This window comes from Cnephaeus nilssonii (genome assembly GCF_951640355.1).
Source record: "Cnephaeus nilssonii genome assembly, chromosome: X".
Lineage (NCBI taxonomy): Eukaryota > Metazoa > Chordata > Mammalia > Chiroptera > Vespertilionidae > Cnephaeus > Cnephaeus nilssonii.
This window is the reverse complement of record NC_137071.1, coordinates 7,434,422-7,462,203: the sequence shown is the minus strand read 5'-3', so window position 1 is coordinate 7,462,203 and position 27,782 is coordinate 7,434,422. Positions and strand designations below refer to the sequence as shown.

General features: G+C 49.4%; 1 protein-coding gene across 2 annotated transcripts in view; it reads right to left on the bottom strand.

Moving 5' to 3' along the window:
- PPEF1 (protein phosphatase with EF-hand domain 1) overlaps nucleotides 1–26,484 on the bottom strand; it is a 132,386-nt gene extending 105,902 nt beyond the window's left edge. Inside the window, exons 1-6 of one of the 2 annotated variants that reach the window (XM_079764511.1) lie at nucleotides 26,333–26,484; nucleotides 25,461–25,694; nucleotides 23,212–23,265; nucleotides 18,890–18,984; nucleotides 16,028–16,202; nucleotides 607–693 (exon numbers count right to left, since the gene is read on the bottom strand). The gene's annotated coding sequence lies outside the window, so the exon portion shown is untranslated. The remainder of the gene's footprint in view (nucleotides 1–606; nucleotides 694–16,027; nucleotides 16,203–18,889; nucleotides 18,985–23,211; nucleotides 23,266–25,460; nucleotides 25,695–26,332) is intronic. The other variant, XM_079764512.1, reaches the window with a different exon arrangement.
- Between the last annotated feature and the right edge of the window lie 1,298 nt (nucleotides 26,485–27,782).

Here is a 27,782-nt window from a genome sequence, read left to right as displayed (position 1 = left end):
GTGCACTGTAATTTGTCCTTTTACATGTGAAACCCTGAAGGGAAAGGATCCATTTCATTCCTCTTGGCATTTCCAGCACCAAATGCAAATATTTGTTTAATCTCAGAAAGAAAGAAAACGAGGATAAGAACTCCTTATTTAGGTAGTTATTTTTAATGATCAGCTTCTGGACCATGAATTGGATTGGCTGTGCCCTATATGTGACCTGTCTAAAACTTAAAATTTGCTTAAAATGAAGAATTTAACCATATTTTTCCATTGTACAAAGAATGCTAAAATGCTACTTTGAGCACCACAGAGTCCTATAGCCAGCCTCCAACTATTAAATGAATGGGCGTTGATGTATGTTAACAAATCACAACGACAGTATCACATTTATTGAGTACTTACTATGTTCTAGGCACTTACAAATTTTAAATGTGTTAACCTTCCTTAATCCACACACCATTATATGAGACATATACTACTATTATCCCTATTTACGAATTAGGAACTATAGCCCAAAGTCAAATAGCAAATAAGTGGCAGAGCTGGGATTTGAACCCAAGCACTTTGACTCTAGAACCTCTGCTTATAATCATTACACTATACTGCCTCAGTCAGCACCTTATATGTTTGTAAAATGATGTTTCCAGCTTCTACTCAGATGTTATCTGGTTTTCCTCCAGCTGAGGATGGATGTGTTGTTTTAGCCTGAAAAAAGAAAAAGTAATGGGTCAATTTATCTCTCAATGGGCACCTCATCCTATATAATAAAAGGCTAATATGCAAATAGACCAAACAGCAAAATGACCGGTGGCTATGACATGCACTGACCACCAGGGGACAGACACTCAAAGCAGGAGCTGCTCCCTGGTGGTCAGTGCGCTCCCACAGGGAGCGCCGCTCAGCCAGAAGCCAAGCTTATGGCTGGCGAGCGCAGTTGTGGTGACAGGGAGTGGGCCTAAGCCATCAGTCGGACATCCCCCAAGGGTTCCCGGACTGTGAGAGGGAGCAGGCCAGGCTGAGGGACACCCCCAAGTGCACGAATTTCGTGCACTAGGCCTCTAGTCATAGGATAACAGCCAATGGTAAAGATGAGAGCTAATTTCCCCCCCCAGAAAAGGCCATATAAATACCAAATCATCTTTAACTAAGATGCCTTGTGCTGTTTCAATCAATTCAACAAATTTTTATTGAACACCTCCTATGTGGCAGGCACTGTGCTGAGGGACGGACATAAATGGTAAAGAAAATGGAAACAATTAGGTGACACACACACATGGGTAAATGAGAAATTAAAATCTGTCTCCCCACCTGGCCAGTGTGGCTTAGTGGTTGAGCGTCAACCTATGTACCAAGAGGTCACTGGTTCAATTCTGGATCAGGGCACATGTACAGGGTGCAGGCTTGATTGCCAGTAGGGGGTGTGTAGGAGGCAGCCGATCAATGTTTTTTTATTATTATTATTGATTTCAGAGAGGAGGGGAGAGGAAGAGAGAGAGAGAGAAACATCAGTGATGAGAGAGAATCATTGATCAGCGACTTCCTGCACGCCCCCTACGGGGGATCGAGCCTGCATCCCAGGCATGTGCCCTTGACCAGAATCGAACCCGGGACCCTTCAGTCCACAAGCCAATGCTCTATCCACTGAGCCAAACCAGCTAGGGCCTGATCAATGTTTCTATCTCTCTCTCCTTCCCTCTCTCTCTAAAAATCAATAAAACGTATTTTTTAAAAATATATTTTATTGATTTTTTACAGAGAGGAAGAGAGAGGGATAGAGAGTTAGAAACATCGATGAGAGAGAATCATCGATCAGCTGCCTCTTGCACACCCCCTACTGGGGATATGCCCGCAACCAAGGTACATGCCCTTGACCGGAATCGAACCTGGGACCTTTCAGTCCGCAGGCCGAAGCTCTATCCACTGAGCCAAACCGGTTTCGGCTAAAACGTATTTTTAAAAATATCTCTCCCCTATTGCAATATAATCTCCAGGTACCTAAAACAGTGCCAGGCACATAATATTGATGATATGAATAAATAAAAACAATAAAGTATGATAAGATCTGTAATAGGACAGACAGGTAGACACAGATAAAGAGCCCCATCACAAAAAGTGGGATGAGGGAAGGCTTTCTAGAAGTGGTGATAAAGCTGAGACCTGATGATTGAGCAGCCAGAGTTAAGAGTTAGCCAGAAGAAGAGGTAAGGGAGAGAGACAAGGGTATTCTTGTGGACATGTCTATTTTATAGTACTTAACAAGGATGTGAAATGGGAGAGGCGAAGTAAAAATCAGAATGAACTGTGGTCCTAATTACAATGCTGCAGTTAGATTTTTGAGAGGGTAGAGAAAAGTGGCTGCCTTTCCATTTCTGTAGGCTAGACTTACACTTTCTTGGCTATCTTGTCTGTTTCTCCTTCCTTTCTCACGTCCCCACTCCCCTACTGGGTTTGCCTTCACCTTCCAAATAAACTTCTTGCTTTCAAATGCTTGTCTAAGGGTCTGCTGCTGAGGAAGCCCAAACCAGCATCTCGGTTAGTCTATGCTAGTAGCAAACTATGCAAAGCTAGAGGGGATGGAGAAGGCTGATTACCTCACAAGGGAGAGACTGGGCAGTGAAGGCCAACCTGTCCTTCTTCACAAGCTTCCTGGAGCTGGCTACAGTTCCATTTTCTACCAAGGAAAAGTAATTCTAATGGGTCATGATACGCACTGGGGAATATGCTAGAATCTAGGCAAAGCAGCTGGATTTGGGAGTCAACTGAGAAAACAACAATGTGTGCAGATCTGTTTGGTAGTGAGTACTTAAGGTCTCTGATACTTCAATGCCTGATAGTAACCAAAGGAGGTAACTCAAATGGGGCTAGCCTCCTGGTGTTGGGGCTAGCGGGGAGAAATCATACCTTATCTCGGCTTCCCAGCACCTGGTAGTCTCTAAATTGAGGTACCTACCCCACAACAGCAGCACAGATATGTTGGAGAATAGAAAGCAAACCATTAGAATTGGCATTTTAATCTATTTTCTTATTCTTGTTGAATTTTCTATTTTCATGTATGTTTGGTAATATACACAATATGAGTTCAGCAGTATTAGCTGCAAATAAATAAATATGCCTGTATTAGGGGTTCATTCTCAGAAAGCTTTTACTGTGAGAGCTTCACAATCAAATGCATTTAAAGAACCTTGATTTAAAGAGCCTGCTGCTGCCTTTTGAAGAGAGGGAAGGAATGGCAAGTAATATTAAATTTTAATAAAGAGAAAGAATCACATGTGTTTTCAGGGATAAATTCTGGGTATTGAAAAACCACATTAGGTAGGAGAAAAGGGAGGCCAGATTTGGCAAATAATTAGAAAGTTATTCAAAGAAATCAAAGGTGGGTAACAACAAACTATCGATGTACACTAGGATGAATCTCAAAGGCATTATGCTGAGTGAAAGAAGCAGGCTTAAAAGGTTGTGTACATTTATATGAGACTTTCAAAAGGACAAAACCACAGTGATGGAGCACTGATCAGTGGTTTCCAGGGTTGATGAGTGGGTGAGGGTATGACTACAAAGCGATATATAGATATAGATACAGATATAGATACAGATATAGATATATAGATATAGATATAGGTATAGGTATAGATATAGAGATATAGATATATAGATATAGATAGAGATATAGACATATAGATGATATAGATATAGAATATCCTATAGAATAAAAAGCTAATATGCAAATTGTCCCCATGGGCGGAGTTCAACGGACCGGGAGTTAGACATGCGCTGACCACTAGGGGGCAGCATGGAACATGGCAGGTGTCGGCAAAGTGGCGCTGGCAGCAGGTGGCAATGGAGGCGCTACCAGCCCCGATGGGCCCCACTTGGGACTGTGGCAAGATGGTGGAGCAGGTGAGCGGGTGGCACCAGGCCAAGGCGGGTACAGAGAGAGGCCCCAGCCAGCGGCAGTGGCAGGCAGCCGGGGGAAGAAAGGCCCCAGACAGCAGCCACTAGGGACCCTACCCATGCACGAATTTTGTGCACTGCGCCTCTAGAGTGTGAGTGTGTGTGTATTATTGATTTCAGAGAGGAAGGGAGAGGGAGAAACAGAAACATCAATGATGAGAGTGAATCATTGATCGGCTGCCTCCTGCATGCCCCACACTGGGGATCAAGCCCACAACTGGGGAATGTGCCCTGACCAGGAAATGAACTGTGACCTCCTGGTTCATAGGTCGATGCTCAACCACTGTGCCACACTGGCCAGGCAGCATAGGAAGTTTTGGAGGGTGATGCTCTCTATCCTAATTATGATGGTGGTCACACTCATCTATCCATGGGACCAAATTCACAGAACTGTACAGCAAGTTGATTTTACTGTACACTAATTTAAAAATAAAATTTTCAAAAAGCTTCACAGAGCTGGCTCTGGCTTAGTGCCTTGGGTCTGCAGATATTAAAGTCCCCATGGACGGCCTCTGACTGCCAAGGGCCCTTTTTAAATCACAGCCAGAAGCAGTGTTTTCTGCTGTAAACTATGAACACTAAGGAAAATACTTGCCCTTGCCTCTGATTTTAATGTTGTCTCTCTTACCATGGGCAAAATGCAAAGAACAGAGCTCCCAGTCAGAAATCACAGCCCATCCACTCTTCACTCAACAGATATTTACTGAGCATGTTCCAGCTACGAGGCAGGGATGCAAAGATGAATGAGCTCTGGTTCATTTCCCTGCCAGTGTACAGTGTAATGAGGGACACAGGCCTGTCCACAATAATTTCAAAACAAAAGTGTAGGTCCAGAGATATGCCACTTACTATTGGAGTCCAGAAGTATATCAGTTTGGTCAGGACAAGTCAAGAAATGCTTCACAGGGGATTAAAAGGTGAGCAAAGCATTCCAGGGAACATGGGAGCAGGTTATATTTGAGTAATGCTTCCTGAGACTGGGGGCTAGAGGGTATATAGAGTGGAGGATGGGGATGTGAACCTGAAGAGGTAGGTTGGTACCTGTGGTTGTGCTTGTAAATCATAACAAAGAATTCCGAGTTTAACCAGTCAGTCAGGGAATGCAATTACAAATGCTTACATGAACTGGGGAAGATAATATAGATGAATAAAGCAGCCTGGGTGGAAATGATGGGACATTCTAGAGAGATTTTGTCTAAACAAGACAGCTGCTACTTACTGGTAGCTCCTCTTAGACTGCCATACAGAAATCCTGGCCGTGTTGCCCGATGTAATTTTTCAAGAGAAGCTAAACATATTTTTTATGTAAAATCCTCCTATTTTTAAATGTGAGTATGAACATATTTCTGCAAGTGTAAGATGCCGTCGATTATAAGGTGCATCACTATTTTATGTACCAATAAAAAAGAAAAAAGCCACCCACCAAACTATGACATTCCATTGATTTTCAGACAGATTCCAATTTCAGAGATGTTAAATGTGAAAAACAGGTGCATCTTAGAACCAATGAAATACTGTAATTCTCATTTTCTCAAAACATTGTATAAACTCCATGGATCAGTGTGAGGCTGCCAGATTGCAAGCTCTGTTTGAGTGAAGGGGAGCCTGAGAGTAATTTGATTAGATTCAAAGTTTAGGAAGATGACTCTGAGGGTCAAATGGTGATAAAAAGCCAGCCATAAGGCCAATGAGGAAGCTCCTTCCACAATCTAGGAGATAGATATATAGAGCTTAATTTAAGCCCTGGCAGTGGGGATGGAGAGGAGGGGCCAAATATAAAAGCCTTTTAGGTACAAAATGCCACTGGTCCCAGACTGAGTATAGGGAGCAAAGGAGATGGAGGTATCAAGAATTATTCCAGCCCTGGCCGGGTGGCTCAGTTGGTTGGAATGTAGTCCCATATACCAAAAGGTGGCAGGCCAATTTCAATTTCAGGTCAGGAAACATACCCAGGGTGTGGGTTTGATCCCTGGTCTGGGCACCTACGGGAGGCAACTGATCTGTTTCTCTCTCACCTCTCTCTCTCTCTCTCTCTCTCTCTCTCTCTCTCTCTCTCTCTCTCTCTCCTCTGTCTCTCTCCTCTCTCTCTCTCTCTCTCTCTCTCTCTCTTTCTCTCTCTCTCTCTCTCTCTCTCTCCTCTCTCCTCTCTCTTCTGTCTCTCTCTCTCTCTCTGTCTCTGTCTCTCTCTCTCCTCTCTCCTCTCTCCTCTCTCTTCTCTGTCTCTCTCCTCTCTCTCACCTCTCTCTCTCTGTGTGTCTCTCTCTCCATTCCTCTCTGTCTATAATCAATTTTTTAAAAGCACATATCCTTGAGTGAGGATTTATTTATTTATTTATTTATTTATTTATTTATTTTTATTTTTTATTGATTTCACAGAGGAAGGGAGAAGGACAGAGAGTTAGAGACATCAATGATGAAAGAGAATCATTGATTGGCTGCCTTCTGCATGCCCCTTACTGGGGAATCGAGCCCGCAACCTGGGCACATGCCCTTGACCGGAATCGAACTCAGGACCCTTCAGTCCTCAGGCTGATGCTCTATCCACTGAGCCAGACCGGCTAGGGCTGAGTGAGGATTTTTTTTTAAAGAATGATTCCAGCCCTAGCCAATGTGGCTCAATTGATTGGAGCATCATCCCTTGCACTAAGAGGTTACAGGTTCCACTCTAGTCTGGCCACAAACCCAGGTTGCTGGTTCAATCCCTGGCTGGGGTGCTACAGGAGGCAGTCCATCAATGTTTCTCACTCTTTCCCTCTTCCTCTCTTTCTAAAATCAATAAAAACATACCCTCGGGTGACGATTAAAAAAAAAAAGAATGATCCCAAGGTTTATAGTCTGGAATAATAAATGGATTCATCAGTTATTTAACACTATTTACTGGGTGTCTCCCTTGTGCCAGACACTATGCTGGGTGCTATAGGTACAACACTGGTCCTTCTCTCTTACAATTTACAGTCTAGGTGATACCATTAACTGCAGAAGAGTATTAACAGGTACAGGGTAGGACACGAAGGGGGACAAGAGTGTTTATGGTGGAGAAAAAGAACAAGTTGAAATGTTCTGTATGCTTTAGAAGCTGGCATTTAGAGCCCAGGAAATAAATCAGGTCTTTCTGATTAAAGAGGTCATCAGGGTATCAGTAATAGTTGAAGTGATTAGAGAAGATAAAATAGCCTGAGTGAGCTTGTAGAGTAAGAAGGCAACAGGGATAAAAGCAGAACCCTGGGGAATAGAGACATTAAGGAGCGAACAAAGGAGCAATCTGGAAAGGAAGAGGCCCAGGAGAGAGGGATGTCTGTATACCAAGGAAGATAGGTATTAACATATAATCCAACATACCCTATCTAATAAAACAGTAATATGCAAATTGACCGCAGCTTCGCTACACCCATAAGCCACGCCCACCGGCCACGCCCACTGGCCAACCAGGAGCAAATATACACGTTAAACCAGCAAAGATGGCGGGGGGACGGCCGCCTGCCCAGGTCCGCCATCACCAATCACGGACCTGGGCAGGCGGCGTGGGTTAAGGCCGGCAGGCGGCTGCCCAGGTCCGCCATCCCCGATCGTGGACCTGGGCAGGCGGCGTGGGTTCACGCCCGCTGCCGCCTGCCCAGGTCCGCCATCACTGATCGCGGACCTGGGCAGGCGGCGTGGGTTCACGCCGGCAGCCGCCTGCCCAGGTCCGCCATCCCCGATCGCGGACCTGGGCAGGCGGCGTGGGTTCACGCCCGCTGCCGCCTGCCCAGGTCCGCCATCCCCGATCGCGGACCAGGGCAGGCGGCGTGGGTTCACGCCCGCTGCCGCCTGCCCAGGTCCGCCATCCCCGATCGCGGACCTGGGCAGGCGGCGTGGGTTCACGCCCGCTGCCGCCTGCCCAGGTCCGCCATCCCCGATCGCGGACCTGGGCAGGCGGCGTGGGTTCACGCCGGCAGCCGCCTGCCCAGGTCCGCCATCCCCGATCGCGGACCTGGGCAGGCGGCGTGGGTTCACGCCCGCTGCCGCCTGCCCAGGTCCGCCATCCCCGATCGCGGACCTGGGCAGGCGGCGTGGGTTAAGGCCGGCAGCCGCCTGCCCAGGTCCGCCATCCCCGATCGCGGACCTGGGCAGGCGGCGTGGGTTCACGCCCGCTGCCGCCTGCCCAGGTCCGCCATCCCCGATCGCGGACCTGGGCAGGCGGCGTGGGTTCACGCCCGCTGCCGCCTGCCCAGGTCCGCCATCACCGATCGCGGACCAGGGCAGGCGGCGTGGGTTAAGGCCGGCAGCCGGCTGCCCAGGTCCACGATCACAGATCACGGACCAGGACAGCTGCCTGCCCAGGTCCATCACTGATCTCAGAGCTGGGCAGGCAGCGTGGGTTAAGGCCTGCAGCCGCCTGCCCAGGTCCATGATGAGGGATCACGGACCAGGGAAGGCGGCGAGGGTTAGCGCCCGTAGCTGCCTGCCCAGGTCCGCCATCACCGATCTCGGACGAGGGCAGGCAGCTTGGGTTAGCGCCCACAGCCGCCTGACCAGGTCCTGGATAAGGGCTTCGAGTCAGCCATTGCCAGTGGCAGCTGACTTAAAGCCCCTATCAGGGATCATGGACCAGGTCAGGCAGCGTGGGTTAAAGCCCACAGCCGGCTGCCCAGGTCCGTGATCACCGATCTCAGAGCAGGGCAGGCAGCGTGGGTTAAAGCCTGCAGCAGGCTGCCCAGGTCCACGATCATGGATCACAGACCATGGCAGGCGTCATGGGTTAGCACCCGCAGAGGCCTGCCCAGGTACCGGATCACGGATCCAGGTGGCGTGGGTTAGCACCCACAGCCGCCTGACCAAGTCCCCGATAGGGACTTGTAGTCTAGCATAAGGAAAAGAATAGTCAGCAAAAGCAGGAGACAAGGTTTCATAAGTTCTCCCCCAGGTCACCACTGTTCTCTTATACATTTTAAGTATCCCAGACTTTGCATGATGGGATTTGATTTGAATTATGCCTGATAGAGATTTCATGACATGAATTGTAGGCTCATTCTTTCTTTTTGTGGTTGCCTGACTGAGAAAGGCCTTGGAATGAGAGAAGGCACTTTTATTTTCCTTTTTCATTCTTTAGAGGCTGAGGAATTACAGTTATATGAAGAAGTTAGTGAGAGAATGAAAGTCTCATGCTGTATTATTCTGTAAGTTTTATCATGTGGACTATCAAAAACTTGGTGGGATCCTTTTCAAGAGGTGTTACAAAAATTATGTTGAAATTAACATTCAAGAGTAAAAGGAGAGAAGTGAGTGGTGGGTAAAGGAAAGAACTTTGTCCTAGAAACCAAATAGAAGCCACATAAACCTTCAGATTCTTACTCATTGTGCTTTGGAGGTATCCTATCTAATGAAAGAGTAATATACAGATTGATCATCACTGCAACACACAATATAGCTGCCCCCATGTGGTCAAAGATCCTGCCCCCATGTGGACACAAGATGGCCACCACAAGATGGCCAGCAGGAGAGGGCAGTTGGGAGGCACCCAGCCTGCAAGGGAGGGCAGTTGAGAAGGACTAGGCCTGCAAGGGAGGGCAGTTGGAGGTGATCAACCCTGCAGGAGAGGGCAGTTAGGGGTGACCAGGCCGGCAGAGGAGGGAAGTTGGGGGCAAACAGGCTGGCAGCAGAGTGGTTAGGGGCAATCAGGAAGGCAGGCAGGCAAGCAGTTGGGAGCCAGCAGTCCTGGATTGTGAGAGGGATGTTCGACTGCCCGTTTAGGCCCGATCCCATCGGGCCTAAACGGGCAGTCGGACATCCCTTGAGGGGTCCCATATTGGAGAGGGTACAGGCTGGGCTGAGGGACAACCCCCCTCCGTGCACGAATTTCGTGCACCGGGCCTCTAGTCTTTTATAATTACTGCATAGAAGTAATTTACCTTGGCAATGTACAATTCAGATTTTCAGTGTTATGGATATTTTGTCTGAATTCCAAGTCCACTTAACAGAGCTGCTTCTTATTTAGAGAGTTGTGATATTTTTAAATATTGCCACAATCTGTCCCTTCTAGCTTGCATGTGCTCCTGTTTTGCAGTATCTCAGTTTGATATCTAGCATGAGTCAATAGCAGAACAATGGTAATTCTGATTTTCCTTTTGCGGGGGCTCTAATCTGCCATTCCAAGGCAAAAGTCAAACAACAAAATATACTTTTACGCAACTCCCTGACTTGTCCAAGCACTGGGAATTGGGCGAGACTATCTAGGCACAGATGATGGATTCCCCTTGCAAGACCACTATGAGGTTCTTGAACCAAAATAGGTGAGCCTATGATGTGGCAAGATACTATGGCCCTCGGGACTTGTTCAGAAAGACCCTCCATTTTTTGTTTTTTAATCCTCCCAATGATATGCTTATTGATTTGAGATAGAAATATCATTGTGAGAGAGAACATAAATTGGATGCCTTCCATATGTGCCCCGACCAGGGACTGAACCTGCCACCCAGGTATGTGCCCTGATTGGGGATCAAACCCCCCAACCTTTCGGTATATGGGACGATGCTCCAACCAACCGAGCACACTTGCCAGGGCAGGCCCTCCATTTCATAGGAGGGGTTAGGTGTTCCCAAATGTCATCCTAGCTAATAAAAGAGTAATATGCAAATTAACCATCACTCCGCTACACCCACCAGCCATGCCCACCAGCCACACCCACCAGCCAATCAGGAGCAAATATGCAAATAAACCCAACCAAGATGGCCACGGCCACAGAGAGCAGGAGGGAGGCTTGGATTTCCCCAACAATGGAGGAAGCCAAGCTTTCCACCTGCCCTTGCCAGCCTAGGCCTCCACTCAATGCTACAAAGTTTCAATGATAGAAGATACATAAATCCAAACAGAAATGACGGCAGCCATGGAGCTGGAAAGAGCAGGAGGCTAGGGTTGCTCCCAGCGATGGAGTAAGCCAAGCTTTCTGCACACCCTGGCTGGCCCAGGCCTCCGCTTAAGGCTACAAAGTTTCAATTATAGAAGATACATTAATCCCAACAGAAATGGCTGCTGCCACGGAGCAAGCAGAAGGCTTGGCTCTGCTCCAGGCTACAAAGTTTCAATTGCAGAAGATAAATAAACCCCAGATACCAGGGCCTCCACTTGGGTCGCCAGGGGGCGTGGCCAGCCTGCAAACCACCACAGGCCCCTAGCCCAGGCCGTCCCATGCCCCAAGGGAACCCCCACCCTGATCTGGGACACTTTTCAGGTCAAACCAGCTGGCCCCCTCCCATGCACCAGGCCTCTATCCTATCCTATCTAATAAAGGAGTAATATGCAGATTGACCATCACACCAACACATAAGATGGCTGCCCCCATATGGTCAAAGATCCTGCCCCCATGTGGACACAAGATGGCCACCACAAGATGGCCAGCAGGGGAGGGCAGTTGGGAGGGACCAGGCCTGCAAAGGTGGGCAGTTGTGGGCGATCAGGTAATCAGGGGAGGGGAGCTGGGGAGGGACCAGGCCTGCAAGGGAGGGCAGTTGGGGGTGATCAAGCCTACAGGGGAGGGCAGTTAGGGGTGACCAAGCTGGCTGAGGAGGGAAGTTGGGGGCAACCAGGCTTGTAGGGAAGGGCAGTTGGGGGCACGCAGGCCTGCAGGGGAGAGCAGTTGGGGGAGACCAGGCCTTCAGGGGAGGGCAGTTAGAGGTGACCAGGCCTCCAGGGGAGGGCAGTTAGAGGTGACCAGGCCCGCAGGTGAGGGCAATTAGGGGCAAACAGGCTGGCAGGGGAGTGGTTAGGTGGTAATCAGGCTGGCAGGCAGAAGGGGTTAGGGGCAATGAGGAAGTCAGGAAGGCGAGCAGTTGGGAGCCAGCAGTCCTGGATTGTGAGAGGGATGTCTGACTGCCCGTTTAGGCCCAATCTCGGTGGGATCGGGCCTAAACGGGCAGTCGGACATCCCTCAAGGGCTCCCAGATTGGAGAGGGTGCAGGCTGGGCTGAGGGACAACCCCCCCCCCGTGCACGAATTTCGTGCACCGGGCCTCTAGTCTAATATAAGAGTAATATGTAGATTGACCATCACTCCAACACACAAGATGGCTGCCCCCATGTGGTCAAAGATGGCTGTCCCCATGTGGACACAAGATGGCCGCCACAAGATGGCCGCCACAAGATGGCCAGCAGGGGAGGGCAGTTGGGAGGGACCAGGCCTGCAAAGGTGGGCAGTTGTGGGCGATCAGGTCATCAGGGGAGGGGAGCTGGGAAGGGACCAGGCCTGCAAGGGAGGGCAGTTGGGGGTGATCAAGCCTGCAGGGGAGGGCAGTTAGGGGTGACCAAGCCGGATGAGGAGGGAAGATGGGGGCAACCAGGCTTATAGGGAAGGGCAGTTGGGGGGCACGCAGGCCTGCAGGGGAGAGCAGTTGGGGGAGACCAGGCCTTCAGGGGAGGGCAGTTAGAGGTGACCAGGCCTACAGGGGAGGGCAGTTAGAGGTGACCAGGCCTGCAGGTGAGGGCAATTAGGGGCAAACAGGCTGGCAGGGGAGTGGTTAGGTGGTAATCAGGCTGGCAGGCAGAAGGGGTTAGGGGCAATGAGGAAGTCAGGAAGGCGAGCAGTTGGGAGCCAGCAGTCCTGGATTGTGAGAGGGATGTCTGACTGCCCGTTTAGGCCCAATCTCGGTGGGATCGGGCCTAAACGGGCAGTCGGACATCCCTCAAGGGCTCCCAGATTGGAGAGGGTGCAGGCTGGGCTGAGGGACAACCCCCCGTGCACGAATTTCGTGCACCAGGCCTCTAGTCTAATATAAGAGTGATATGCAGATTGACCATCACTCCAACACACAAGATGGCTGCCCCCATGTGGTCAAAGATGGCTGTCCCCAGTTGGACACAAGATGGCCGCCACAAGATGGCCAGCAGGGGAGGGCAGTTGGGAGGGACCAGGCCTGCAAAGGTGGGCAGTTGTGGGCGATCAGGTCATCAGGGGAGGGGAGCTGGGGAGGGACCAGGCCTGCAAGGGAGGGCAGTTGAGGGTGATCAAGCCTGCAGGGGAGGGCAGTTAGGGGTAACCAGGCCAGCAGAGGAGGGAAGTTGGGGGTGACTGGGCCTGCAGATAAGGGCAGTTGGGGGGCATGCAGGCCTGCAGGGGAGAGCAGTTGGGGGAGACCAGGCCTTCAGGGGAGGACAGTTAGAGGTGACCAGGCCCGCAGGTGAGGGCAATTAGGGGCAAACAGGCTGGCAGGGGAGTGGTTAGGTGGTAATCAGGCTGGCAGGCAGAAGGGGTTAGGGGCAATGAGGAAGGCAGGAAGGCGAGCAGTTGGGAGCCAGCAGTCCTGGATTGTGAGAGGGATGTCTGACTGCCCGTTTAGGCCCAATCTCAGTGGGATCAGGCCTAAACGGGCAGTCGGACATCCTTCAAGGGCTCCCAGATTGGAGAGGGTGCAGGCTGGGCTGAGGGACAACCCCCCCCCCCGTGCACGAATTTCGTGCACCGGGCCTCTAGTCTAATATAAGAGTAATATGTAGATTGACCATCACTCCAACACACAAGATGGCTGCCCCCATGTGGTCAAAGATGGCTGTCCCCATGTGGACACAAGATGGCCGCCACAAGATGGCCGCCACAAGATGGCCAGCAGGGGAGGGCAGTTGGGAGGGACCAGGCCTGCAAAGGTGGGCAGTTGTGGGCGATCAGGTCATCAGGGAAGGGGAGCTGGGGAGGGACCAGGCCTGCAAGTGTGGGCAGTTGGGGGTGATCAAGCCTGCAGGGGAGGGCAGTTAGGGGTGACCAAGCCGGATGAGGAGGGAAGTTGGGGGCAACCAGGCTTATAGGGAAGGGCAGTTGGGGGGCACGCAGGCCTGCAGGGGAGAGCAGTTGGGGGAGACCAGGCCTTCAGGGGAGGGCAGTTAGAGGTGACCAGGCCTACAGGGGAGGGCAGTTAGAGGTGACCAGGCCCGCAGGTGAGGGCAATTAGGGGCAAACAGGCTGGCAGGCAGAAGGGGTTAGGGGCAATGAGGAAGGCAGGAAGGCGAGCAGTTGGGAGCCAGCCGTCCTGGATTGTGAGAGGGATGTCTGACTGCCCGTTTAGGCCCAATCTCAGTGGGATCGGGCCTAAATGGGCAGTCGGACATCCCTCAAGGGCTCCCAGATTGGAGAGGGTGCAGGCTGGGCTGAGGGACAACCCCCCCCCCCCGTGCACAAATTTCGTGCACCGGGCCTCTAGTATAATATAAGAGCAATATGCAGATTGACCATCACTCCAACACACAAGATGGCTGCCCCCATGTGGTCAAAGATGGCTGTCTCCATGTGGACACAAGATGGCCACCACAAGATGGCCGCCACAAGATGGCCACCACAAGATGGCCAGCAGGGGAGGGCAGATGGGAGGGACCAGGCCTGCAGGGGAGGGAAGTTGGGAGGGACCAGGCCTGCAAGGGAGGGCAGTTGAGGCGATCAAGCCTGCAGGGGAGGGCAGTTAGGGGTGACCAAGCTGGCTGAGGAGGGAAGTTGGGGGCAACCAGGCTTGTAGGGAAGGGCAGTTGGGAGGGACCCAGGGCTGCAGGGAAGAGCAGTTGGGGGGGACCAGGCCTGCAGGGGAGGGCAGTTAGAGGTGACCAGGCGTTCATGGGAGGGCAGTTAGGGGCAAACAGGCTGGCAGGGGAGCAGTTAGGCATCAATCAGGCTGGCAGGGGTGTGGTTAGGTGGTGATCAGGCTGGCAGGCAGAAGCGGTTAGGGGCAATCAGGAAGACTGGCAGGTGAGCAGTTGGGAGCCAGCAGTCCTGGATTGTGAGAGGGATGTCCGACTGCCCGTTTAGGCCCGATCCCTGGGATCGGGCCTAAAAAGGCAGTCGGACATCCTTCGAGGGGTCCCAGATTGGAGAGGGTGCAGGCTGGGCTGAGGGACATCCCCGAACCCCCGAGAATGAATTTCGTGCACCGGGCCTCTAGTAGTCTTATGACTGGATGGCCACTACTCTTTCCATTACATCATAGTTACCCAATTCAACCCTATAAAGATAGCTCCAATATAGTATACTAGAGGCCCGGTGCATGGATTTGTGCCCGGTTGGCGTCCCTGGGCCTAGCCTGCGGGGATTGGGCCAAAACCGGCTCTCCAACATCCCCCTCTGGGGTCTCAGATTGCGAGAGGGCGGTTCTTGGGTAACGCACCCCAGAATCGGGCTCCTTCCTCTCTAGTTCCGGGTGCATCATCCGAGAAGTGTAGCTGCCAAGTGAGACAGTCGGATGGTCGGACAGTTGCTTAGGCTTTTATATATATATAGATTAGAGGCCCAGTACATGAAATTCATGCACCAGGGTGTGTGTCCCTCAGCCCAGCCTGCACCCTCTCCAATCTGGGACCCCTCTCACAATCCAGGACTGATGGCTCCCAACTGCTCACCTGCCAGTCTTCCTGATTGCCCCTAACCGCTTCTGCCTGCCAGCCTGATCACCCCCTAACCACTCCACTGCCAGCCTGATTGATGCCTAACTGCTCCCCTGCCAGCCTGATTGCCCCTAACTGCCCTCCCCTGCAGGCATGGTCCCCCCCAACTGCTCTCCCCTGCAGGCCTGGGTCCCCCCCAACTGCTCTCTCCTGTAGGCCTGGGTCCCCCCCCCAACTGCCCTTCCCTGCAGGCCTGGTTGCCCCCAACTTCCCTCCTCTGCCGGCCTGGTCACCCCTAACTGCCCTCCCCTGCAGGCTTGATGGCCCCCAACTGCCCTCCTGTGCAGGCCTGATCCCTCTCAACTGCCCTCCCCTGCAGGCCTGGTCCCTCCCAACTGCCCTCCCCTACTGGCCATCTTGTGACGGCCATCTTGTGGTGGCCATCTTGTGGCGGCCATCTTGTGGTGGCCATCTTGTGTCCACATGGGGACAGCCATCTTTGACCACATGGGGGCAGCCATCTTGTGTGTTGGAGTGACGGCCAATTTGCATATTACTCTTTTATTAGATAGGATATTAAAGTACAATAAACTCCATACACAAAACATAAAGCCCACAAGAGTTGGCCAAACAACTAAACACAGGAAGCTTAACTTTAAAACATTTCCATGACTACCCAGATTTGATTCAATTCATCTTCTCCTTTAAAAGTTCCTATCCTTTCACATTATAACAGTTCCACACTCCTAGATACTTACTTGGGTGGTTGGTGTATCTTTCAGCCTGGGCTGAAGGCTCAGGACTCAATCCATCCTCTTGCTCATAGGTGTTACTTGAGGAGGACTGAGGCTTAACTGCACAGATGATTATACAGTGAGTCTTCAGGTTGCCATGACAACCCCATGATGTCAGATGCAATTATGACATCATCACCTGCCAACATAATGTGAACAACACAAGCTGCATACAAAAACCACTTATTGAAAAGGCAGGTACAAGGTCCTTCAAGCTTTCTTTTTGCCACCATTAACCCCGTCAACCATTTTTGTATTCATAAACATAAAATGTAAAGAACAGTTGGTTTCTTGGGAAAATGTTGAAATTATTAGCTAAACAAGACCTGGGAACGATCCATGGCTTTATTTTCAAAACCCTTTCTATTATAGTCTCAAATGGCTAATAGCTTATGGTGAAGGTAAAGCCTTTGGAAAAGTTTTAGGGAATATTCTTTTTTTTTAATCAATTTTAGAGAGGAGGGAAGGAGAGGGGAGAGAGAGAGAGAGAGAGAGAGAGAGAGAGAGAGAGAGAGAGAGAGAGAAACATCAACGTGAAAGAGATACACCGATCAGTTGCCTCCTGCACGACCCAACAGGGACGGAACCTGCAATCTTCCAGTACACGACGGGATGATGCTCCAACTGAGCCACACAGGCCAGAGCTAGAGAATTTTAAGAGCACTTATTCTTGTTTTCATTTCATTCATATATTCATTCAACAAATATTTGTCAAGCATCTATTGTGTGCCCAACACTGTTCTAGACCCTGGGGATATACCAGTTAACAGAACTGACAAGGTCTCTTCCCTCATGAAGTTTATAGCCTAGTGAGGGAAGTAAACATTCATCAAATAATTATAAAAATACCTTGTGCGGTGTGGCTCTGTGGTTGAGCGTTGACCTATGAACCAGGAGGTGCTGGTTGTATTCCTGGTCAGGGCACATGCTCAGATTGTGGGCTTGATCCCCAATGGGGGGCATGCAGGAGGCAGCCTATCAATGATTCTCTCTCATCATTGATGTCTCTCTCTCTCTCTCTCTCTCTCTCTCTCTCTCTCTCTCTCTGTCTCCCTCTCTGAAACCAATAAAAATATTTTTTAATTATTATAAAAATAAATGTAAATTTGCAGAGAAGTTAAGTGTATCATGAGAGTGAATCAGAAGGTAAAGCAAAAAGGCTTCTCTGAGGAAATAACCTTTGTACTGACATCTGCAAGATGAACAGAGATTAATTATGTGAAGGTGTTGATAGGGAAATAGAGTCAAGCTTAGACGCTGAGTTAAGGCTCAGTGACCTGGAGTAGATTAGTGGACCTAAAGACTTTCAAAGGAGAATCCAAGCCTTAATATATAGTTTACTAAAGCTAAAGTTAGTATTTTCACCAATATTCCAAAGAGTACACAATCTGTGATTCTCATTTCCATAAAACTCTCTAAAACAGTGCTTCTCAAACTTTAATGTATTTATAAGCCACCTGGGGGGTCTTGTTAAAATATAGATTAGATTATTGGTCCCATCCACTTAGAGCAGTGGTTCTCAACCTTTCTAAAGCCTCGACCCTTTAATACAGTTCCTCATGTTGTGGTGACCCTCAACCATAAAATTATTTTCGTTGCTACTTCATAACTGTCATTTTGCTACTGTTAATGAATTGTAATGTAAATATCTGTGTTTTCCGATGGTCTTAGGTGATCTTGCTAGCGGTTCTCAACCTGTGGGTCGCGACCCACAGGTTGAGAACCGCTAGTGACCGCTGCTGTAGAGCCTAAGACCATCGGAAAATACAGATATTTACATTATGATTCATTAACAGTATCAAAATTACAGTTATGAACGAAAATAATTTTATGGTTGGGGCTCACCACAACATGAGGAACTGTATTAAAGGGTCGCAGCATTAGAAAGGTTGAGAACCATTGACTTAGAGGTTCTGATTAGGTAGGCCTGGAGTGGTGCTCATTAATCTGTATTTCTATTAAGCTCCCAAGTGATAAGGAAGTATACTTTGAGCAGCGCTACTCTATAACACAGTATGATTTTTATTTGTTTAAATCTCTGTTCCTTTAACAACCCACCCTTTCAGACTACTAAAGTAAAACTATATTCTACAATGTTATTGTGATGTTTTTGGTCAATTCGGTAGTAGCACAAGAATGAAAGAATGTTGTGATATATAATTAAAACAATGCCATAAGCTAACAATTTCAAATATTTGGAACGAATGAGAGAAATAACAATTATAAGCAATCTGAGGTATCAGTAATGTAGTGAAACTTCACTAACCTATCCCAGTAAGGTGGACTGTCATTCTTACTTAGTAAAAAGTCCGATTTACAGAGCAGTCTCAAGGAAACGTAATATAAATTAACCTGATGTAACTAGCGCCAGGAGATGTCTATATGTTTAATGACTCTTTTAGTTAAACAGGTAGATAAGAGCTATTTGTAATGAACACTTTCATATTATGAATGAAGCTCTGGATTTTACAGTGTGTGAGATAAAAATAAACTCCCTTTGCTCAGTTGGTTGGAGTGTTGTCCTGTACATTGGAAGGTCACGGGTTTGACCTATGGCAGTTAGCACATTGCCTTCTGGCACAAGGGAGTGTTTGCGTGAACATGAAGCTAAAGACGGGCACAACAAGCAAATCTCAGGGCTTTGGAGAAAGCGCTGGGACACAAACTCACTCTTCTCCCCAAAATGTTGTGCTCTGAGCAAGGCTATCACCATGAGGAGAGCCGCTCTGGGGGGTGCAACTGACACATGGAGAAGGTCAGACCAAGGGAAAGGCAAGGAAACAGAGCTGGGGCCCTCCATCGTAAAACACTGGATGAAAATTTTACCTTCAGAATTTTCAAGTCAGATTCATTTGAGATCGGTTTTGCCTACTCAGTTTGGGCTGAATCTTCTCACTTGCAACCTCAGATTCCTTCTGAAACTGTTAGATGAAAAAAAAAAAAAAAAAAGAATTTAACATAAAGATTACATACCTAGAGGGGAACTTTCCAAACTCTGGTCTAGTGTATCTATTTAATCAACTCTATAGTCAAGTACAATATAAATTCATACCCAAATCACCTCTCCAAAGGAAAAGAACAGCAATAGCATCTACAATTTGCAATTGTGTAAATTCATTCAAATAGCTATTCCCAAAAGAAAATAACCCAGGCAGTTGAAAGTGTTTTGTTTCTGTTTTTTTGTAAATACGTCCAGGAGAACTCCTTTAAGAATAGATGTGCATCTGGGTTTTAGAATAAACGTTGGACCCAGAGTCAGACACTGGAAACGTATGACTAATACTGAAATAATATTCACAGTCAGTTGTCATGGCAGCCTGCTCATTCTGTACAAAATAGAATCCACTTCATTTTAATAAGATTTAGCAGAGGAAAGCTACTTGCCTGCAGCCTCTGAGTTAACCTACTAATTAGTTTGGTTTTATTATTACATATAGCCTTCAGACTATACCCTAATTGTATCCCAAATATCATGAATACTTAAAATCACTAATAAAAATATACTATATGATTTTTGTTTAATATCTGCACCACTCCTAAAACCTTCCCATCAAGCTTAGAGGCAAGCCCCATTGTGTGCACAGTCGAATCCACTTATAAATCTAAAGAAGACATTAAGTGTCAGGGAAGTGGAGGGAATAGCCAATTTCATTACTGTCACCAATTACCACTGGCTAGACACTGCTATCAGACATTTTCTTTTAAGTGGGGTTCTGTAGGAGTGAGGAGTAGCCAAATTGTTCTGTGTTCAGTTACGTAGCCCTAAAAGAGTGACTTTAAAATTAGAGGCGTCTTCAGATATATAAATAAGGGAGGGGGAGATAAAGGATTTTGAGCTGATCTCTTTATCTCCTGAATGGCTATCTCTATCAAATCTAAGCTCATCGAACATGTGGGTGATTTGGGGGATTATAGATAGCTGTTACTGAGAGGAATGCCACATAAGGCCATCTTTACTATTAGACAGGTTTCTGCATATTACCATGGCCCCACTCCCCTCTGCCTTCTCCACTTTTGAGTTTCTTCTTTGAGAGGAGATAGGATCTAATTAAAATCCAATAATATCCTAAGTTAGGAAAACTACATGCAATGATTATCATCCATTAATATCTTGGAACAAAGTAGCCCTTTGGGTTAATTAATGTTCTTCAAATGCCTAAGATGGGGCCATATCATATATGTCTCTAAAACTCCCACACTGCCCAACACTGTGCTTCTAGACATATTGAAGAAATCCTATCTAATAAAGTGGGAATATGCTAATTGACCATCACTCCGTCACAAAGATGGCTGCACCCACAGCTGAGGCCAAGTTCCCTTAAGGAGCCTTAAGGAGCAATGAGCAGGGACCTGAGGCTACGCCCTCCCTCAACCCCATGGAGCTTGACAGGGGCCCTCAGGCCGCACCCCCCACCTGGCAGGGCTTGACAGGAGACCTCAGGCCATGCCCACCACCCTGGCGTCAGGCTGGGGGACCTCAGGCCGCACCCCGCCCCAGTGCCAGGCCAGGGGACCTGAGGCCACGCCCCCCCCGTGGGGCTTGACGGGGGACCTCAAGGTGCACTTCCCGTCCTGGTGCTGGGCTAGGGGACCTCAGGCTGCTCCCCCCGCCCCAGCACCAGACCAGGGGACCTGAGGCTGCACTCCCCTGCCTGGCTGGGCTTGACAGGGGACCTCAAGGTGCACCCCCAGTGCTGGGTCGGGGGAACTCAGGCCGTGCCCCTGTCCAGTGTGGCTTGACAGGAGACCTGAGGCTGCGCCCCCCTCCTGGTGCTGGGCCGGGGAACCTGAGGCTGCGCCTCCCCGCCTGGCGGGGGACCTCAGATCATGTCCCCTACCTGGCGGGGCTTGATGGAAGACCTCAAGGCATGCCCCCCGCCCTGGTCTGGGCTGGGGGACCTCAGGCCACACCCCCTGTCCTGGCCCAGGGCATGCCCGGCAGGGCTTGACAAGGGTGGGACTGGCCAGGTCTAGATCTAGCCCAATGGGGAGGGGCTGGCCAGGGTGCATGTGGGTGGGTGGGGACTTGACTCTGGGTCCCTTGGTGTGCCCCAGACTCTTACAGTTCTATTATAAAGGAGGAAGGTTTTCATATACATTTTACTAATTTTCTTTCATCTCTGACAGTTCTATTATAGAGAAAGGGAAAATAGCAATATTAAATTATTTCCTATAATTAATCCCTTTAATGTGCATGAATTTCGTGCACCGGGTCACTAGTGTGATAATAAACTTCAATCAGGGAACTGGAATACCGGGCAATTCCTCAGTAGCTGGTGGGCAGATTAAACATACTGTCAAAATGGTATGTGTGTTACATGCCATGGCTCCTCCAACTCCTGGAGGAGCAGGTGGAGGGCTGGGTTTCAATAGGAATGCAGACTATTCATCTAGGATGGGATTTTTCAACCATGGCACTATCGACATTTGGGACCAGGTAATTTGTTGTGAGTGCTGCCCTGTGCAATACAGGATGTTTCGCTGCATCCCTGGTCTCTACCCTCTAGATGCCAATAGCATCCCAATCCCTCCGCCAGTCATAGAAACCAAAAGTGTCTGCAGATACTGTCAATAGCCCCCAAGATTTTGTTCTCCGGGATATACTGAGTTGTCACGACTAAGGGAGGGATGCTGTGGGCATCTAGTAAGTAGAGGCCAGGGATACTCTGAAGCATTCTACTGTACACAGAACAGTTCCCCACAACCAAGAATTATCCAGTCCCAAAGTCAATAGGGCTGTGGTCGAGAAACCCTGATCTAGAGGAAGAGCCCGTGTCTAGATCTCTGAGGGCACAGATGTAGGTAGGTGGGCAGATGTGGGGGGTACTTGTGGAAGCTCTCTTCTGATTGCTTCCATTTCTTCACTGAAATAGGAAGCAAGTTCATCAGCTGTGAGATTGGTGAAGAAGGGAGAGAAGGGAGAGAAGATATGAAACTGTCCTTTAGGAAAGGTGGACAATGAATGGACAGGGGACGTGGACATGATTCTGGGCCGCATCAAGCGCTCACTTGAGGTAAGTAGTCAAGAATTTAATATGAAACCTGTAGGCCTGAATGTGTATTCTTCCTAGAGCCAAATTCAGAGGTGGAATGGCAGGGAGAGAGTTGAATTTAGCAGATTGTGATCTTGCTACAAGCAACAAAAAAGGCAAACAAGTGATAAAAATGACCCTTGAGCAGGGTAAGAAGACAGAGGGATTCATGGTAAACAACTATGAAAAGGTAGGTGAGCAAAAAGTTCCAAACATTTTGAACATGATGCACCCAAAAAAAGGGGAAAAAATAAGGTGAAGTCTATTATACCAAGGTAATGACTCACTTACTTAATAAATACTTCAGCACTCATTGGAAGACATAGTACAATTGTTTCTAAATAAAACCAAGTCCACTGAGCTTTTTAAATCAGGTTAGTGTTTGGGACTGCAGTCCATTTGGCTGAGTTTCCCTCCAGCAGTGAAGCCAAACACAGGGGAAGCCACACTGAACATAGGAGAAATCTAAGAACTCAAAAAACTTGAAGTGACTTTTAGTCTTCATTTACTACTTTATGTGTTTGTCTTCTACTTGTTGAGATGATCATAGGCATTACCTGGGGGTGACAGGTCTCACAAATCCAACTCAACAGACTGAAGTGCCGGGCAAAACGGGGGCCATCTGAAGCACTATCCATGACTCTGGTGGTTTCAATGTGAAAATCAATAGCTGTTTCCGCAGGTTCTTGGTTCCTGCTTTTGTGGATTTCATTTAAAATTACAAAAGATAAAAAAGTATCCATTTCTCACTGGCATGCATACCAAATATTAAAAAGACCATGGCGCCCGGCCGGCGTGGCTCCGTGGTTGAGCGTCGACCTATGAACCAGGAGGTCACGGTTCGATTCCCGGTCAGGGCACATGCCTGGGTTGCGGGCTCGATCCCCAGTAGGGGGCGTGCAGGACGCAGCCTGTCCATGATTCTCTCTCATCATGGATGTGTCTATCTCTCTCTCCCTCTCCCTTCCTCTCTGAAATCAATAAAAATATATATTAAAAAAAAAAAAAAAGACCATGGCACTCTTATGGGAAAAATATGTAGCCTTTGTGGACATGGGCCTCCCAAAATCACTTAGGTATCAGAAGAGTGAGTATGAGCCCAGCCCTGCCACTCACCAGCAGAATGGTCTCAGACAAGGCATTCAATATCTTCGGCTTCAACTTCTTCAGCTGAAAAACAGTAATATTTACTACTAGTGGCCAGGTGCATGAAATTCGTACACATTAAAAGAGGATTAATTAGAGGAAATAATTTAATATTGCTATTTGCCCTTTCTCTATAATAGAGGTGTCAGAGATTAAAGAAAATTAGTAAAATGTATATGAAAACCTTCCTTCTGTCAGAGTCTGGGGCGCACCACGGGACCCAGAGTCAAGTCCCCGCCCACCCACATGTGCCTCAAAATCGCATGAAACCCAGACCTGGCCGGCACCCACCATTGGGCTAGATCCAGACCCGGCCAGTCCCACCCTTGTCAAGCCCTGCTGGGCAGGGGGCATGGCTTGAGGTCCCCCAGCCCAGACCGGGGCAGGGGGCATGTCTTGAGGTCACCCATCAAGCCCCGCTGGGTGGGGAGCATGGCCTGAGGTCCCCCATTAAGCCCCGCCAGGCGGAGGGGCGCAGCCTCAGGTTCCCCTGGCCCAGCACCAGGAGGGAGGTGCAGCCTCAGGTCCCCCATCAAGCCCCACTGGCAGGGGGGAGCAGCCTCAGGTCCCCTGTCAAGCCCTGCTGGGCAGGGGGCAAGGCCTGAGTTCCCCAGACCCAGCACTGGGGTGCACCTTGAGGTCCCCTGTCAAGCCCTGCTGGGGGAGGTGGGGCACAGCCTGAGGTCCCCTGTCAAGCCCAGCCAGGCAGGGGGGCACAGCCTCAGGTCTCCTGACCCAGTGCTAGGGTAGGGGGCACAGCCTGAGGTCCCCCGTCAAGCCCCGCTGGGCAGGGGGTGCGGTCTGAGGTCCCCGGGCCTGGTGCCAGGGTGGGGGACGCAGCCTGAAGTACCCTGTCAAGCCCCACCTGGTAGGGAGCGTGGCCTGAGTTCCCCCGACCCAGCACTGGGGGTGCACCTTGAGGTCCCCTGTCAAGCCACACTGGGTGGGGGTACAGCCTGAAGTCCCCTGTCAAGCCCAGCCAGGCAGGGGGGCGCAGCCTCAGGTCCCCTGGACCAGTGCTGGGGCGGGGGATGTGGTCTGAGGTCCCCTGGCCTGGTGCCGGAGTGGGAGGCATGGCCTGAATTCCCGTCAAGCCCCACCTGGTGGGAGGCACAGCCTGAGGTCCCCCGACTTAGCGCTGGGGCGGGGGGAACTGCCTGAGGTCCCCTAGCCCAGCACCAGGACAGGAAGTGGGGGAGGGCGTAGCCTCAGGTCCCTGCTGATTGCTGTTAAGGCTCCTTATGGGAACTTGGCCTCAGCTGTGGGTGCAGCCATCTTTGTGACGGAGTGATGGTCAATTAGCATATTCCCTCTTTATTAGATATGATGGTTACCTCACAGGAATGTATATGAAAGTGCTTTGTAAATCATATTGTACTTCACTAGTTACAGAGACTGTGACTACACCTTGACAGCAGCAGGGAGTGGGGCAAAAGTCTCCCTCCCTGTCAAAACGGAGAAAAGCAAGAGTTTTTCACTAAAAGCAGAACCCTGTGTTGCATGCATCAGAGGTGCACCAGCTTCTTCTCTACATGGGAACCTGACCAAAGCTTGCACTTGGCGAACCCACCCTTAGAGCAAGGGCAGGAAGAAAGCTGAAGGAAGAACAAAGCACTCCCTAGAGACACAAACCAAAAACAGAACTGGTGAGTATAATTATAGACCCAATTCTTAGAAGCCTTGTTTTGAACTTGTAGGGGTTTGGAAACAGGTGGGACATACTTATTACTGAGCATCCCAGGGTCATTATGGCTCATTGACTAGGAGGAAACATGGAGCTTTTATGAAGTCATCCCCTCTGGTGGCTGTGCACTCATAGTCATCTCATGGCTGACGACCTAAGCACCAAGTGCTCCAGAGTGCTCTCAGAAGGCCTAACAAAAAGGCCTTCTGGAAGGGGCCCCGCGATGAATATTCCAGGGAGCTGACTAGGACATAGGAACCTGGTACTAGAGAAGCCAAGCACTAACTGCAGGCCTGCCTCTGTTTCTGGGCAAAAACTGACATGGCGGATAACTACCTCCATTTTCCCACCTGGTAAGTGTGTGTGTGTGTGTGTGTGGGGGGGGGGTGTCTAGTCCAACCCATGCATTTCATATAGGAGGACACGAAGGCTTGGGAGGTGAACTGACTATAGTTCAAGAGGACACAGCTAGTTAGTACCCAAGAGAGGACTAGACTCCACATCATGTCCCCAGATTAGTGCACCTTCCACACACCTGTTTCTTTCAGGGGCCTTCCCAGGAAGACAGGAGTTGTCTGAATGGGTTGTTTTCCTACAATCAGTATCACTTCTCCATCATTCTGGTAGCTTCGGAGGAAAACTCCAGTGAAAAGGACAGCCGCAGCCTTCAGCCATGTCCCGCTCAGCACTTCAAGATATGGTTTTACCTGGTTTTCAAGCTTGAGGATGGCAAGCGATCCTAGGATGGTGACAGAGATCCAGCCAGAGGCTCAGGTCGGGGGAGAGAAGGGAGGGGGGAGAGGAAGGTATGAATAAATGGCACTGACAATGAAAACCAGGAAGGAAACCATGCAGGCGCCCTTTGTAATGGAGGGTCCCAGCACCTTATAGGGAACAGGGTCCTGGAACCACAGCGCCAGGTTCAAGGGTTTAGTGCTCTGAGGTCATCGTTTTGGAATTCTTAATAACGCGAACAAAAGGCCTGGCACTTTTTATTTTGCATTGGGTCCCTCAAATGTTGTGTCTGCTCCTGCTTCACTCCCCCCTCCCAACCCCCCCCCCCCCCCATAAAGGGGTGGCTTGTCTACACCACCACCCCAACCCTACCCCAGCCAACAGCAAACAAAAGTCCTGCAATGTTTAGCCCCTCTAGGGAGAAGGCTGTAGAAAGGTCACGGGAGCAGTAAGAGCCTCCCTTCTGGGGCAAGAGGCGGACTCCCCAGCGGCCTTTCCCAACCCTGGCAAAATACACGCCGCCGACCTAAAAGTGACCCCCGCCCCCAGCCCACCCCACACCCCACGCTGCCTGAATCTTTGGCTCTAGTAGCGCTCCTGTCCGCCCTTCAAACCGCCTGAAGCGGCTCAGTGTGCCCGAGGGGAAAATGAGGAAAGTGCGGGCCCCCTCACCAGCTGAGGGAAGCTGCCCTAAGGGGCTGTGCCCCGGCTGTGGTCCGCTTCCGCCCGCCGAGACCGCCTCGCAAACACCGCGGCTGAGCTGGGAGGGAGGGAAGGACAGCGGGACACCTGGGCGCAGGGAGCGCAACCTGGCACGCGGCGCCCAGGAGCGGTCTCTACGCAGGAGCGTGAGCTCCGCCCCACCGCGAACGCGCGTTCTCGTGAGGGGGCGGGGCCACCGAGGGGGGGTGGAGTTACGGCGGAAAGGCGTGGTTCCAGCGGAACGCGGGTTCTGACGGAAGACTATAAGTAAATGAATGATGCGAACGCTCCACATGGAGGTTCCATAGTGTAGTGGTTATCACGTCTGCTTTACACGCAGAAGGTCCTGGGTTCGAGCCCCAGTGGAACCAACCTAAGCCCTTCGGCTCTCATTTTCGCTTTTAACGTGCTTTGAGTTGTCCACATGAAAACATAGAAAACAAATCGAAGTACTTTCCTTTCTCCCTTTAAACAAACTTTCATTTTATTTCTTTAATTTTTAGAATGCTTTTATCACAGAAGCGGAATGAAAGATACCCGGCTCCTCCATTCCCGGCCGCCGTCGCCTCAACTGAAAAACAGCAGAGGTGGGGCCCGGCAATGTTGTAGTCTGGGAGCACACCGCGGCCCCCCCAGGACCCGACTCCCATCTTCCCTCCGCTACTTCAGGGCGGCCTGAAAATCTAGAGCTGCGGGGCAGCAACACCGTCCAGCGCGGCCCTTTCCCTGCCCAAAGCCTCCAAATAAAATATGGCAACATGCCAGCTCTTTGATTGCTGTTCAATTATTGAAGGGTTATTACTTATTATTATTTATTAATGATTAATAATAATTATTCTGTCTTGAATAGTTATTGTTTATCAAATTATTATTGATTAAATAATAATTATTATTATTATTTAAAGTTTTCATTAAACTTTAAATTCAGAGTAGGGAAAACAGTCTTCTATCTAAAAAATTAATAAAACAGTTCTTTTCTTGTTGAAAGTACTACATATGTCTCCTTTACAGTCCTTTTCTTTTTAATACAACAGTGGAGTTTGTTGAATAGACCTTCGTCTGTTTAATGAATCCATATACAGTACAGAATAAATGTCAGGCTTGTAGACACCCAATAAACACTACTGATTGAACAAGGCTTCTCTAGTTCCTTTTTGTTCCTCTTTATTAGTTCATTACACTTTCATTTTGAGGGGTCATTATCTTTTTAATATTGGCTTTTTTTTTTCTTTGACAAGAGGAATGAAGGAAAGGTGTCTGGGACCCTGGAGCTGAGGTGGGATAGTGGTAGCCAAGAACCAAAAAGGCAAGGGGAGCCGCAATCCTTTCCTCTGCATTTTTTCCACATAGTGTTGCTCATACAGTGTGTACATTTGCACCCTTTTCTAACTCTAGAGTATGACATGTGATTGTCCCTGTT